Source organism: Lucilia cuprina, chromosome X, assembly GCF_022045245.1.
Source record: "Lucilia cuprina isolate Lc7/37 chromosome X, ASM2204524v1, whole genome shotgun sequence".
NCBI lineage: Eukaryota > Metazoa > Arthropoda > Insecta > Diptera > Calliphoridae > Lucilia > Lucilia cuprina.
In genome coordinates, this window is record NC_060949.1 from 5,948,436 (window position 1) to 5,965,466 (window position 17,031).

Below are 17,031 nucleotides of genomic sequence, written 5' to 3' on the forward strand. Positions count from 1 at the left end.
CAATAATTTTTATCAACTTCACCACCATCAGTGGTGGGTATGTATGTATAACTTTGCCATTCCGTGTGTAACACCCAAAAATATTCATCTGAGACCTAACAAAGTACATATAAAAATATTTGGACCTTATTTTCATATTCAGAAAAGTTATGAATCAAAATTAGAAAAAAATTCGAAGAAATTAATATTTTTTGCATATTTAAATTTAATTTTGAAAAAACTATGTAATATAAATCCAAACATTTGTTTCTATATATTCCTATTTAAAATTTTCATAGGAAATTTCGAATTTCGATATCATAATTAAATTTTACAAATTAATGTTGATAGAATTCATCCAGAGAAAAAATTTTTTGGGTCGGTCCATAATTGGTAAAAGCTCCCATACGAGGTCCCCTTCAGATAACCATTTAAACTTATATAACTCATATTCATTCGACACTCATATTACTTTTGTATACAGAAATGTTTTAGATTTTTTCACAATGAGTCCATATTTGGTCGTAGATCCCATGTAAGGTCACTTTTATATGCGAAAATATTCGGAAACACTTAAATGCGTACACAGAGGGAAAAACAAATATACACGCTTATACACACAATACCTGTTATATGGATTATTTTTTTATTTCTTGAATTTAATTTTTCGTTAACCCTCTATTTTCTGTGCTAAATTTCGTAGCAAATGCCAAATTGTAATGACTATTACTATATCAAAGTTTTGGAATTAAATAATGAAAATAGTAAATTTAATTTAAAATATAAAATTTCAAGACCTTGAAGAATTTTCTATAAACCAATTTTAATAATTGAAATAAACTAATAGAATATTTAGGGTGTAACTAACATTGAATGGGTCGCACCAAGATAATGATAAATATTGAAATGGTTTAAGGTGTTACATATTGAATGACAAAAGTTGTATACCCAATCTACAGTTTATATCAAGAAAGTGTATTTATACCTACTACACGCATTTGGTATTTTTCAAATGTTCAAAGCACTAAAGGTGTGTATGTTTGCATGTCATTTCGCCGTTTCAGCCAATAACTGTAAATGGTTGTTTCCGGCAAATAAAAAAGTTATAATGATATAAAATACTAATAAATTAATAATATTTACACTTCACATTACCGTAATAAAAGAGAAATTTCAACAAAACACCCCCTACCAAAAAAAGGTAAGTTTACATACGTTCTTATACACATACGTAGAAACATATACTATGTACATAACTTCTTCTGTTTAATTAATTATGGCAATCGAACAAAATGCAAATAAAGTTATTTTAATAAGCAGGGAAACCCAAAATATGCTTTAAAAAAGAGCTTAAAGATCTCTTAGACTTTTGAAAATAAGCTCTAAGAAATAATTTTTAAAAAATATAAAACTTTTAAAGAACAAAAATATTGTAATGTTCAATATTTAATGTCATATCATCCTACAAGATATTTTTGATAACTGACTCATCTCCTTTTTTAAAAAAAACTACTTTCATTAAATTTCATTTTACGTTTGTTTGTTTGTTTTAATAAAAAATTTGTTAGAAATTGTAGGGAATTTTCAATAAATTTGTTAATTAATTTTAACTGGAAAAAAAATATTTTTTTCAATTAATTATGTGCGATTCTATTTGCCTCATATAAAATTTTCGTGATACATCCGGTTTTAAGCAATATTACATTTGGTTTCGTGAATTTTTTGTACTGAATCGTAAATTTTATTTTTTTCCTGTGTAGTTCATTGGAACGTATGTATTCTGGAACTCGTTGAAGAATTTTAAAATTATTAATTTCTTTATATAGAAAAGTATTTCACATGAAATTAAATAATTTCTAATATATGAATAGAATTGAATGAAGTAGAAAATTAAAACTTTGTTCATAATAAGAAGAAATTATTGTAAAAAAGTAACAAAATATCGATTTTTCTTTTATTCGATTAAACGAATAATTTTGAAATATCCGATTATTAACCGACTAACGTAAAACCTTAAATAATATTTTGTCGAATAAACCGAAAAACTTAAAAAACAATTTTGCTTTAGTCTAAATAATGATTATTTTATTAACATTTTACAGAAAAATTCATAAACAACATCCTTGCGTTCTTTATTAAACCCAGAAACGTGCATTATATGCTAATGTGTTTCTGTAATATTTATTTTTATTATACCCTACACCACTTTAGTGGGGAGGGTATATTGAGTTTGTGCTGATGTTTGTAACGCACAATAATATTGGTCCTATACCCACCTTAAAGTATGCCAATCGGCTCAGAATCATTTTCTATGACCGTCCGTCTGTCTGTAGTCAAACTACAGATCGCAATTTTGAAGATAATTTAATGTAATTTGGTACATGATCTTATATTGTCCCAAGGATGAAGCCTATCAAACTACAGGTCGCAATTTTGGAGATAATTTAATGAAATTTGGCACATGATCTTCCATGAATGAAGCCTATAGAAAATGGTTAACATCGGTGCATTATTTCACCTAGCCCCTAGATCCACCGAATAGGGCTTTTAAGCTGATAATTATGTTTGATATGACCAATATTCACTCAGTGCATTGTGTTGAAACCAAACAAATAGACTGTGGGAAAAATAATAGAGGCAGTAGCGTTTATTAAAACATATTTGAGTTAGAGGAATCATAATTTCGGTAGTTTTTTGTATTAATCATTTTTATGACACAAATTCTCAATGAATATGCATATTAAGAATTTAATTTCAATAAAGACATGAAAAACCTATTGAAAATTGTGTTGAGTTGTAACACTACATAAAGTTGTAAAATAAACTGCAATGATGTAAAAAAATCAGTTTTTGAATGCGTATGTTTTATTTCAAAGTCGACAGGATAGACTTCCATTTGACATAACAGACTTTTTAAATATGTATAAAATGTGTTTGCCTGTAGGTTTAATAATTTACTGTTTTTAATTCCCGAACAATTTCTTTATATAATGCGGCATTGGCTGACTTAAAATTATACAGAAAAAATAAATTTACGATTCAGTACAAGAATTCACCAAACCAAATGTAAAATTGCTTAAAATTTCTGATGTATCACGAAAGTTGTATATTTAAAAACAGATTCGCACAGAATTAATTAAAAAGTTTCGAAAAAAATTACCAAAACAAACATGAATTTTGTTAAGTTTAAAATTAATTATCAAATAAATTTTTTGCTAAAATCAGCAAAATTCAAATATGTTAATAGAAAGTAGTAATATATTTACTGAATTTTTCATATATAATTCAACAAACTTGTTTACCAAATCTACAAAAAAATTGAATACTGAAATGAAGAAATTTACTTTTTTACTTACAATTCTTGTAAGAAACCCCAAATTTGATTTCTCATTTTTTTAAACTATTATTTTGTACTGTTAAAACCGAAATGCTTAAGGCCTAATTATAATATGCATACACCAGCTTAAGTCAGCTTAAGCAACTGTGCGAATAGATATAAAACTTATAAGACAAACTAATGTAGTAAAAGAGTTTCGTCAAATTTTATTTGCTTAAGCAAAGAACGACGTTGGCCGCACATTCCGAACGGAATAAGTTGCTTGTTTATTATACACAAAGAAAAAATAAAATTAGTTTATTTCGATAAAATATTATGAAATATGTATTTTTTTTATACTTGTGGTTCATAAAAATGCAAGTTGGGCTAAATTGTTTCAAATGCACTTAAGTATATTATAGCAGCCTAACAGTTTCTTCAAATTTTCTTAAACACTTTATAGACTTTACGTTCGGATTTGGAATTTCCTTAAGCTAGATTATGCACATTATAGTTTTGCCTTAATACATTAAATGTTATAAACCAAATAAGAATTTTATCATTTCAGTTTAGTTATTTTCAAAAACAAATGAAACAAACGAATTTATTAAACAAAATAGAAATATTTATAAAAATCTAAATTAAATTTACAAATATGGTTACAACTATAAAACTATCTTCCTAATATTATTTAAGATTTATTGCGCAAATTTTCCATACAAAATACATTAAACCATCAACACCTTTATTGAGCATTTATGAATATTGGCGTATATATATATATATAATTCAATTTATGTGTACCAAAACATAAAGTCATAATGTTCAACTTTCTCATTATTTTTTTTTTATTGTACGCATATGACCTCATTAAACACATTAAATTACACAAAATGTCAAAAAAATACTTATTCGAAGAAGAGAAATTTAAAAGAAATAAATAATACCAGTAGTTTTAATTAATTTAAACATTTGAAAGTTGCTCATCTTTTTTGTGAAAAAATTTATGTTTTTCCTGTAACTGCAAACGTCTCCTGAGTAAAAGTAGTTACAAATACATTTACTACATATATATGTACATATACATACATGCATATTTGTGTACAGTAGACATATAGAATATCTTTAAACAGGTAGGCTTGATTCACTTCATCAACCTTTATAGTTGTATGAATATAGTAATACACTTATTTTAAACGAATCTAATGAAAAATTTCGAAAATATTCTTTTTTTTTAAATATTTAATATTACATTTTAGTTTATATATAACTTTAACCGCTGTTTTGAAATAGGTTAATGTAATTTTGTATAAATAGTTAGAACTAGAAGATATAAATTCAAATTTGACAATATTATCTTTGTATTTTCATACCTCTTTAATCGAGGGTTACCTGTAACGTTTTGTTTTTCATTTAATTTTTGTTTGCGTTTGCATTCGCAATTCCGAATGGTAGGTATGTACTACTACAGCCTTGTTTTGGGATTTGTGAAAAATAACAAAAAAATTAAAGATACATATAAATTGTCAGCGGAAGTTGTTAAATTAAATTCTAATTAAATGAATTGCTGACTGTATTACTTCTGTACACGGATTTTAATAACTTTCTATACAAATATTAATTGTATTTATATAAATCTTCCTTTTTCCTTTCTTTCTATCACTTTTGTTTTAATTTCTTTTTAAACACTTCCCGAAGCATATTTTGTAATATAAAATTTGTGTATATGCCTTAAACTGACATTAAGATAAATCAATCAATTTGTACTGCGTTTGTTTTTAATCCTTAAACACTTGGCGTTTTTCTATATATGTTTTTGTTATTTATTTATTTATTATTGTTATTATTATGTATTTTTGTTTCTCGAGCTGCAATTCGCGTGTTGTAGAAACACAAACTAAATGTTACTGTGTTATTGTTGCTCATGCTTTGCTGTGTAGTTTCTCTTGGCATTTTTTTATTTCTCAGGCGTTTCCGTCACTGAAATGTATCTAATATACTCATAGATACATACATTTATATATACACACATGTATGCATAGATAAGTGAGTGTATACCCAGGGATGGTAAAATTGAACAACGGATTAAACATAATAGTACTTTTTTGACACAAAAGGTACCAAAATACATTTGATTTATAAGAAGAGTTTAAAAGTAAAATTTAAAATAATTATTATTGGGGATCTATATTTGAAACAAAATTATTTATTTTTCAATCTTTAAATATTATGCTTTTGGATCTACAAATCTGATTGATTGCTTACATTTTTAGTTCATGGACAGATTTAGTTATAATGTACGTTTGTCGTAATAATTATGTTTATCCGTAGTTGTTTTTAAATCTCGAAGCACAATTTGTCGTTAAAGTTTAACATTTGCTAATTTTGCTTCCTTCTTAAAGGTATCATAACCTTTTTTTTAATAAGGAACACTTAATCTTTGGTATTCTAAACTTTTAAAATTTAGTTAGTCATCGTTTAATTAACATAATTATTCATTTTAATTTTCATAAATTCATACATTTCATTAAAAATTCCTAACAATTGGGAACATACGTGAATGTTTTGTTTCAATGATTATAAAATAACAGAGTGCAATGTTAATAAATGGCCCAAAAAATGTACAATTTTCCCAAATTTAAAGATTCTGTAGAGAACACAAATAGTATGGTGTAAGCACGGCTTTTTAACAGTGTTGTAAATTAGATAAAATATATCTAATTAACAGTTTAATTACAATTGGAACCGCTGCCGACAAATCACACAAAAAGATCGAGCGACGAAGTACAAAGAATAATGCGAGGATCGCCAAAAAACGAAATAAAAATAAAATAGAATCTCAACCACAATGTCGCCAACCACAAGGCGATATTTTGGTTTCCATACAAAATGTATGAAAACTCAATGTCGATAGCGGTTGTGGTTCCAATTGTAATTAAGCTGTAAATGTAACATATATTTATCCGTCATTCGATTGACAAGCTTTAACATATTATTATTTTATTTAATATTGTAAAATACTTTACAAAATAAAAAAATTATCAAAAAAATACATTTATTAAAAAAAAACATTCAAATTAAACGTTAGGCTACTATTATGCTTACAAAATTAATCGCATGGATCACGTAAATTTTTTTCTCGTGATAGATATTCTGGAAATTACGATTTCATTATTTATTTTATTATTTTTTTTTTTTTTAATTTTTAGTTAGAGAATCGACGATTTTTTGTTAGTTTTTAATTAAAATAAACTGATATTTATGTATTTTTCTTTTTTTCGAACATTTTTCAACTGATGACAATTTTACAAGCTTTATTACCTTTGTTAAAGCGTTCATTATTTGTAGCTGAATATTGGTAAACAAATAATATAATAATAATTCGAACTATAGATATTGTTTCTTAGTACGGTTAAAAATATTTAACTGACATTTTTAAAATATCTAAAATATAATTACGAATTTTTAACATATCTAGTATTTAGATACATAAATAAAAGCTTCGAATATCAAAATAGGATGCAAGTTTTCCAAAATTCGAAAACATCTAAAGTAAAGATCTCTGAAAAATTAAACTTATTTTCCTAAAGCTTGTAAAACTTTCAAAATTACTTTTTAAGTAATTTTTATTTCATGCTTACGTTTTTTAAGTTAAAAATTAAGAAAAATAAAATTTAAATTTTAATAAATTTTAAAGTATTTTTAGAAAATTCATAACAACAATGTTTAATATAAACTTATTTTTAATCAAAACCAAGTATGAATTTATAGTTGGTCTTGGCCGAACATATGAAAGCATACACCAGTAAGTATGTTAAAAATTTTTATTATTTTTTAAATAATAAGCATTTAATTTGTTTTCAAAATTAAAAATTTTTTTATACATATTTTTCAAAAAAAGAAATTTTCTACAAGACAAAAATAAGTTTTTATAAAAGGGGGTTTATATGGGTATATGTATAGTAAAATTTTGCATTAGGTCGACTTCAAAAATAATTACGAATAATTTAATCGTGAAGGGGGGTTAAACAAGGCACGATTATTACAAAACTGAGACCAAATTATTTTAAAAATTGCAGACTTTATTGACTCAGAAAATGATCCGATGATCATTTTTATTTATAAACAATTAAATGAACAAAGATACTAAATTATTAAATATAACATTTTCATTAGTATATTTATATATACTAATAGTTTACAAACAATTATTTTTAATTATTGAGGATCGAAACGACTTTTCGACTTTCAGACTTTTTTCGACTATTTTTGACTTTTTCCGACTTTTTGACTATTTTTGACTTTTCGAGTATTTCAGACTTGTCGACGATTTTCGACTTTTTTCGATTTTCAATTATTTTCGACTGTTTGACTATTTTTGTCTTTGTTGATTATTTCATAAACGTGTTCAGTATCTCTCGCACTGGTGTAGTGTATTACTTCATATAACTGCTCAAAGTTATATGTTGTCTACAACATAATCTCACTTCGTATCACCTCAAGTCAGATTATGTTTTATTGGTTGAGACCGTATTCTTTGGTCTCCACCATCATACGTTTATACCATGGTTAAACCTCAACTGTTTATACCTTGGTGGAAACCATTAATACTCTTCAAATTTATTCCCACTCTTTAATAAGATTTATACCCTGCTACTATGCATGCTAAATGCGGCGCCATATTAAATTTTATATTCCAAAAAATAGTTCAAATAAATAATATTATATATATGTTGAAAATATTAAGGATTTTATTATATTATATACTAGCTTTTTGTACAGTCGTTGCCCGGGATTTTAAATGATTTATAATATTAAATCTATACATCAATTAATATTGCCTTTGCTTTTACCACTGAAATAAATGCCGAAATTTAAATCTACATTCAAAATATATAAGTCAGAACAATTTTGACAAAATTTTCCAAAACCACACACTTTCTCCCATTTCAAAATTCTTTGGATTTGAGTGGCAAAAAATTACCTTTAAAATTAGCAACAAAGCATTAAAAATATTAAAACTTAAAATTTCGGATTTTTTTATACAATTGGTATAAAACAATAACAAAGTAAGATGGAAACAGCTGTTTAGCTTTTTTGAGTTTACAAAAATATACATCCCTGATCCAATGCTACGAAGTGAGCCATACGAATGTCTAATTTTCCATCCGTATTTTCTCTCAATGTAGAAAGGTTTCATTACATATTTTGTTTAGACGATCCCATCCGTACCCTTCTACATAAAATTTTGACAGATCATATTACTAATGTGCTCGTGTGCCTTATAATGAAAAATATTCATTGAGAGAAAAAGTGTGTATTAATTTTCCCCTTTCTGATTCATGCTTCAAAAAATGCTAATTTCTAAAAAAAGCCTTGAAGCGTGTGCTTCAAATTTCATAAATTTCGGTTCAGTCGTTGTCATAATAAGACGTAATTGCACAAAATGAAGCAAAATACAAATATTTCTTTGCAGTTTAATTTACCAAAAATATTGATATTTATAAATTTAAAATTCACACAAATTCAAAAACTTCATATAATTTTAAGATTACACAACAAAATTCATTTCTTTTATCTATAAGTTTTTAGTTTATTAAATTTTTAAAATTCACAAACAAAATTGTTATTTAAAAAGTTTATAAAACAAAATTTCCATACAAAATCCATTTTATAAGCCGTTTATAAAGTAAAAATTTTGTTTGTGAATAAGGGGGTAAGTATATAAATAAAAATTACTTGTGTTACTTCATTTAAAAAATAATAATTTTACCGCGTTCCGTACTTCGTTCCTTCCTGATTTTTTGGAAACTTATAAGTAAAGATATATCTCTGTTCAAAATTTATTTAAGTACCTAGATTAATTTTTTTTGAAAAACAGCAAAATACTTCTCAGGTATTTGCATATCTCCGAAAAAGTACCTAAACTACATATAATTACCCGTGCAAGCATATTTCCCCCTCTGGTCCAACTTTCGCAACGAATCTTTCCCAATACATATTTCTGACACTTTAAAAGCTAAATCGAAAGTATTTATCTTTAGAACAGACAAAAATCAATTTTTTAGGAAAATACAGTACTTTTGCCCTTTTTTACCAGTTTTGACCAAACTTTCACAACGGAACTATAATAAGTAAATAAGATAAATTTCTTACACTTTATTTTAAGTACCGATTTTCCCAGTTTTTCTCCCTTTTTCTAATTGTGGATACCAGTTTTGTTCCAACTTTCGCAAAACAACATTGCTACTACATATTTCTGACATTTCAGAATCAAAAATATTTTTGAATTAAAATAGCCAAAAATAAGTTTTTATTCACAAAAGTACCAATTTTTCCTTTTTTTCCTAATTTTCACCCATTTTTTACCCCTTTTAGACCAATTTTATTCAGTTTAGGCGTGATTGAAACACAAACAAATAAACAAACTTACAAAGAAATTTATAATATATATTAGGATTAGGATTTATATTAGGATATTAGGATTACGCATGTGTTCACTATTAAAATGTTTGCTTACTATTTTATTTTGCTTTACTATGACTTATATAGGCTTTTGAATGAATACTTCGCTATATAGAGGCTAATGGCACTTTCAAGCAGATTTTTTACTCAAAATTTAATTTAGTTTTAGTTTATAGCAGTGTTGCTCACACACATACTACCATAGACTATCATAGTTTTATTTGTGTTGGTAAAGCAGCAGAGAACAGAATTCCATTTAAATTAAAAGTATACTAATAATATGACTACAAACTATAAAGTATGTGCTAACTGTCAAATATTTATTATGGATTTTGACAGCCAGCGTATATCAAAGTCTATATATAAAAAACTATCAACTGCTTTCTCATGTTCTCCTACATTAATTCGGCTTTCTTGTATTGTTGTGTGTATTTTAAAAGCGCCGCGCACAGACCTTGCTTCGACAAGTGCTGATCAGCAACTGATTTGATTTTGTTTTTCAGGTTGAGAGCAAACCGAATGATATTGCTCATTTTAAAAAGAAGAAGAATTAAACCTATAGTGTATGTGTATAACCTTAGCGTCGGCAGAATTTTCTTACTCTATCACGCGTGCTATGTAATGGCAATATTGATCTTCTCTGGTTTATAGGTATAGAGACTTTGGCATTAACACTTCGCTATATAGAGGCTTTGCATAGCCACTTTTTGTATGAACAAGTAAGAGTGCTATATTCGGCTGTCCTGAATCTTATATACCCTTCACCATAGTGCATTTTAAACATATTAGTTTTATAAATTTTAAATTTTTTTCCCGACTACATTATTATTACACCAAAAGCAAAACAAAAGAAATAACAACAATGCTAAACGAAAACAAGTAAGAGTGCTATATTCGGCTGTGCCGAATCTTACATATACTTCACCCTAGTGTATTTTAAGCATATTATTTTTATAAATTTTTTCCGGACAAATTGAACAACAACAACAACGATAAACGAAATAAAAAACAAAATTCACAAGGCATCTAAAACAGCGTTGCGCGTTCATATTGTTCTGATTACAAAGAATTTCGGCAATTCACATGTACATAACCCGAACGTAAATAAAACTCATTGCAAGAGCGTAAAAATTACAAAAAATATCTTTAGTTGCTTGACAGCATTCAACAAAGTAGGTTGATGTCGCATTGTTTCAGATATTGCAAACAAAACGTGTAAAAACAACAACACCCTTTGCCAACACGAGGGCAACTTGCAAGAACCTCATACACTCCAAAAACTTTTTAGGAATACATAATAAAAATACATAAAAACGATATTTTTAATACTTTTTTTAAATATTTTATATTCAAAAATCCAATATTTGTGAAGAAATAACCATTTTTCTTTTCTTTGGATATGTTTTATCTGTAAAATTTACCACTTTACTTGTTATAAAACTTGATCATAACAAGCGTAATTAGAAAATATTTTTTCTAAGTGTTTTTTTAGTATTTTCTCACCACTACAATAACTGTTTCTCTTTCTGCGCTTGGCTGATCTAAAACAACAGACATCTAAACACACATAACGAAAAACGTAGAAAAACAAAAACAAAATAAACGACGCAATAGAACCAACCGTCTTCTAAATATACGAACAGAATTTACAAAAACAAAATATACAATAAAACCAAATACATTTACACACGCACATGTACATGTACATCCAATTCACAATGTTGTTGTTGCTTTTTTAACAAAGCATGAAAAAAATGTGGCTTGTTTGATGAAATTTTCAGAGGTTGTCTCGAATTTTTGCTCATATCTCCGTTATTTATAGGCCGATTTTGCTGATTTTAAATAGCGATCTTCTCGAAAGCATGTCTAACTAAATTATTGAAGATTCGGGTCTCGCCGATATCTGGGGACCTCTAAAAACTGATTTCAGCATACAAACAGCAGACGGACAGGCGGACATGGCTTAATCGACTCCGCTATCTATAAGGATCCAGAATATATATACTTTATGGGGTCGGAAAATTATATTATAGAAATTACAAACGGAATGACAAACTTATATATACCCTTCTCACGAAGGTGAAGGGTATAAAAATACATAACTCAATGGAACAAACAGCATCCGAACAAACGGTGGCCAGAAAGAGAATGCTTAAAACGCATATGGGTTGTGTGAAATATAAAAGAGAACATAAATGAAAATATGTGTGCTTTCCACTGATAAAAATTATATGTTTGTACTTATTTGTGTTATTCATATTATTAGTATTACATGTGTTTATGAAAGTATGTATTGATGCACGTTTTGATGTATGTATGAATGTATGTATGCATGTATGTAAGTATGTATGTATGTATGTATGTATGTATGTATGTATGTATGTATATGTAAACAAAAAAACCGATTAACCAAAATGTACGGAAATCTATTAAATATTTACTTATATTTAGTTGGATAAGAATATTTTGCGAAATATTATGAATTGCTGAATAAGATATTTGCACTTTTTAGTTAGCTATGTACAGTAATATATCATAAGAAAGCAATCTTATACAGATCTGAAGCAGCAATTGATTAGTTAGGTACATGGAAGTAGTCAGAGGAGAGATAAATTGACCTTGCAATACATTTATGATATTTATGTGTGTACTAAATATGAGAAAAATAATAACAATCCCAGCTAGCATTTGGAAGATTGTTGGATGATTAATCAGATGATGACCTAAAAGTGAGTAATAAGTTGAGCGCTTAAAAAATGACTCGAAAATGATCCCCATATATGATTGAAAATTGAATATTTGAAAAACAAAAACAAAATTTATTGCAATCATAAATTGATCATCCTGGTGTTTAAAATATGATTGTTTTAAAAACTTATTTCGTGGTCAAGCAGTTAGAAGATCTAAAATTGTTCCTTATGAAATTGTTTTTGTTTGTAACGAAATAGCTAAACTTACACTTAAAAATGACTCAAAAACGATTCAAAAATGAGTCGAAACTTATTAGAAATGGGGCTCAGAAAAGGCTATTTTGGAAGAGTTAGCAAAACATTTTGTGCGGCCTAAAAAGAGTTGATATAATTCTCATTTCGTTTATAAAATTAAATGTACAAATATTTGAATTTGTGTGATATTTATAAAGTCGATTTTCTGTCAAGGAAATTGAATTTACTGAAGATAGTTTGGCGACTAATCACTAAACTAAGTCTAAATAATTCAAATTAATATTTAAAATCTGAGTTATTGAAAAAAAATCAATAACTAACAGTATACCAATCATAAATAGGACATCCAGGTGTTTGAAATATGATTGTTTATAAATTTAGTTTGTAGTTAAATTTCGCGCAGTCGGTAGATCAAAAACTGTTTTCTGTTGTATTGTATTTGTCTGTAACAAACATAAAAATTACTCTTTAGCTCATTAATGACTCAAAAAAGATTAAAAAATTAGTCATAATTATTCTATATTATTCTATATTGCCTAAAAATTACGACAATGTTGACACATATGTATTTCGAAAAAAAACCCACACACATTTTAAAATTATTTAAAAGCCAACTTTTTACTTGTTTCGTGAAATTGTAAATCTTTATTTAATATATATATAAAATATTTTTCATATATCCTAACTTTTGTGTAACACGAACAGAGAATAATATTTCAAATTTTTTATACAAAATTTTTAAAAATGTGATTTTTTGTAAAAAAAACATAAATTTTTGTACTAAAAATGTAAAGTTGTTTAAACCGGTTAACCGAGACATAAAAACCGGATAACCCGGTTAACCGGAAATCGATGTTGGCTAAAAACCGGTTCATAAAAAAACCGAAATACACAATTAAGCCCGGTTTTTCGGTTAACCGGTTTACAAACATTAAATGTATTACATACATACATACATACATACATACATACATACATACATACATACATACATACATACATACATACATACATACATACATACATACATACATATATACATACATACATACCCAGTAGTTCGACAAAGAGTCAATGCATACGAAAAAGACAGTAATTTCCTTGTAAGTTGGAGCGGAGACAGTCGTCTCTTTACTATCCTCAAATAACCTAAAGATTACACTCTTAAAAGTAGTTTTTTTGTTGTACTTCCGAAAGTAGTTATTTTACCCATCTTTTGGAGAAATGATTATTACTTTCTACTAATATGCCACCATCTGGTTGACTCAAATTTATATCTTTCGGGTCAATCGTCACGTTATTGTCCCATACTATTCTAGACACTTGAAATGTTTAAATTTTAGTTCCATTAATATCTTACCACCTGGCTGACTCCAATTCGTATTTTTTTGGTCTTTCGTCACAAACAAATCGAGAATGAAGACAGTCGTCACTTTATTGTCGCCTTTGTAAGCGACACATACATACAAAGTCTGATCAATTATAAGAAAATCTGTTAGATGTCGGATAAATGTCTAATAAAATGTCCGACAGTTTAAAAAGTCTGATCAAGTTTAAGAAAATAGCCCGACTATTCTGATCAACGTCTGATGAAAACTATTTTTATATATATAATTTATTATTAATTTTAATAATAATTTATAAGCCTCCATTATTCATGCCTTTTTTAGGGTGCATGAATAAAAAATATAAACTTATAGATTATTTTTAAAATTATTAAAATTAAACCATACTACATACATATTATATACAAAAATAGAGTTCATTATACATGTACATCTATTTAAAATTATAAAATTAAACTCTAAAAAATTATTTACTTTTTAACTAATTTTTCTGTATTAACATAGTTTAAACAAATTTAAGCTGATGTTGTTTACTTGATTTCCAAAATCCAACTGAGAAAATAAAAATTAAATTCCCTTTTAAAGTACAGTTGACGAATTTCAAAATATAAACAGGTTTGTGCATGATTTTTATAAAAAAAAACAAAATTTCCTTCAGATAATGTGCAGAGTTAGCGCAAACTTTTCATAAAAAATTACTGAGCAAAAAATATCAGAAAATGTGCAGACTAATTTGTTAAATTTAAAGGAAATTTATATTGTTCACTTAATTGTCTGATGAAATTACAAAAACAATTCTCTTCAGATTATGTGCTGATTTATCGGATATTCTTCGAAAGCCATTTTATATTTTACTCTAGAAAATGTGCAGACTATCCTCCTTTATATCTAAAGAATAGTATAGGAATAAAAATAAAATTGTCCTTCGCCAATATGCAGATTAGTCTCGTAATTGTCGTAACAATAAAATTCCGTTTCGACAATATGCAGATGTTGTTAATCGTTTAATACTTCAGAAAATGTGCAGAAAAGTCTAATTAAAAGTTTGCCGATTATTCTGTAAAATGTCTAAAGAAAATTTTTATATGCAGAAGTTGTTTACTTGATTTCCAAAGACCAAGTAAGAGTGTTATATTCGGCTTTGCCGAATCTTTTATACCTACCATCAAATCACGGTCGTATATAAATGAACTTTGATATTTTGAATATTTAATTATTATATATCGATATTAATGAGAATATCAGGGTAACATTTGGGGTAATGGGGGTTTAACTATTGACAGTGCTAATTTATATAGGGAGTAGGATTATTTATACATACATAAATGGACCAATTCTCATAAAAGACGGTAGGAAGATTTCGGTCCTTATTATTTTAAAATTTCATAGATCTACTTGTATTTTTAAGCCATTAAGGAGCAATAAAGTCATAAAATATGGTAAAGAGATTTTAAACCAAAATTATTTTATGTCGAAATGCATTGCGGTATGAACTTAAATGCATTGCGATATGGACTGATCCTCATAAAAATTGGTAAAGAGATTTTTAAGCCATTAATGAGCGATAAAGTAATTTTCTGATGAAAACCTTAAATGGACGATCCCCACAGAATTTTGTAGAGAGATATTCGCCTACACAAAACTAATTTATGTCGAATTTCATAAATCTACTAGTTTATGTCGAATTTCATAAATATTCGACATACTGAGTTTTTAAGTAATTTTCTGAAGGGGCCTTATATGGGGGGTAGGGTCAATTATAGACCCATCCTCGCAAAATTTTGTAAAACGATCTTAGTTCCTACAAGTCATGTTTATATCGAATTTCATCGCTTTACTCGTTTTTTTAGCCCAGTATTTAATTTTCTGATGGGGAGATTATACACGGGTAGGGTCAATTAAGGCTCGATCCACATAAAATTAGGTTAAGAGTTTTTGATTAGAAAGGAACTTAATTGAGTCGAATTCCATTACTATATTTGGGGGTAGGGTCAATTAGGGCCTGTTCCACATAAAATTTCATAGAGAGATTTTGGCTAGTAAGACTCATACTTATTTCAAATTTCATGGATGGCTTTCGATTCACATAAAATTAGGTTAAGAGTTTTTGATTAGCAAGGAACTTACGTTGTGTTACGGTCAATTATGGACCGATCCACATAAAATTTAGTGGAGAGATATTGGCTTGCTATAAATTTATGGGTGTCAAATTTTAAAGCAATATTCATATTTTTAAGTCACTAATCAGCATTTCATTTCTTAAAGGAGACCTTATACAGTTGCTCCAATTATGGTCCTATATCCGCCATAATTTAGAACTTAAATTCGAAAGTCAAAAAACTGACTTGTGCAAATTTTTGTGGCATTTGCTTCATAAACAACGAATTTGTGAATGTTTGAACTTTTTACCCATTATTCCGGGGGGTACATTTGTATTGCGGCTATGTGAAATCGTTGACCAATATTGCCCATTTTCAATACCAAACATTTCTGATCAATAAAGAATATTTTGGGAAAATTTCATCTCCCTACCTCTATTTTTGTGGATGCTATCGTGCCAACAACAGACAGACGGACGGACATAGCTAGATCGTCTTAGAATCTTACGAGGTCCCAAAATATATATAGTTTATGGGGTCTTTGAGCAATATTTCGATGTGTTACACACGGAATGACAAAATTAAAATCCCCCCCATCTTTTTTGATGGTGGGTATACAAATTAAATTCCCTTTTAAAGTACAGTTGACGAATTTCAAAATATAAACAGGTTTGTGCATGATTTTTATAAAAAAAATTAAATAAAATGACTGAGCAAAAAATATCAGAAAATGTGCAGACTATTCTGTTAAATATCTAAATGAAATTTATATTATTCGCTTAATTGTCTGACGAAATTACAAAAACAAATCTCTTCAGATTATGTGCTGATTCATCCGATATTATTCGTAAGCCATTTTATATATTACTTCAGAAAATGTG

The 17,031-nt window shown here is 27.4% G+C and overlaps 1 protein-coding gene across 1 annotated transcript in view; it reads right to left on the reverse strand.

The window, feature by feature from the left end:
- LOC124420052 (ankyrin-3-like) overlaps window positions 1-5,234 on the reverse strand; it is a 29,067-nt gene extending 23,833 nt beyond the window's left edge. Inside the window, exon 1 of the mRNA XM_046951673.1 lies at window positions 4,669-5,234. The gene's annotated coding sequence lies outside the window, so the exon portion shown is untranslated. The remainder of the gene's footprint in view (window positions 1-4,668) is intronic.
- Between the last annotated feature and the right edge of the window lie 11,797 nt (window positions 5,235-17,031).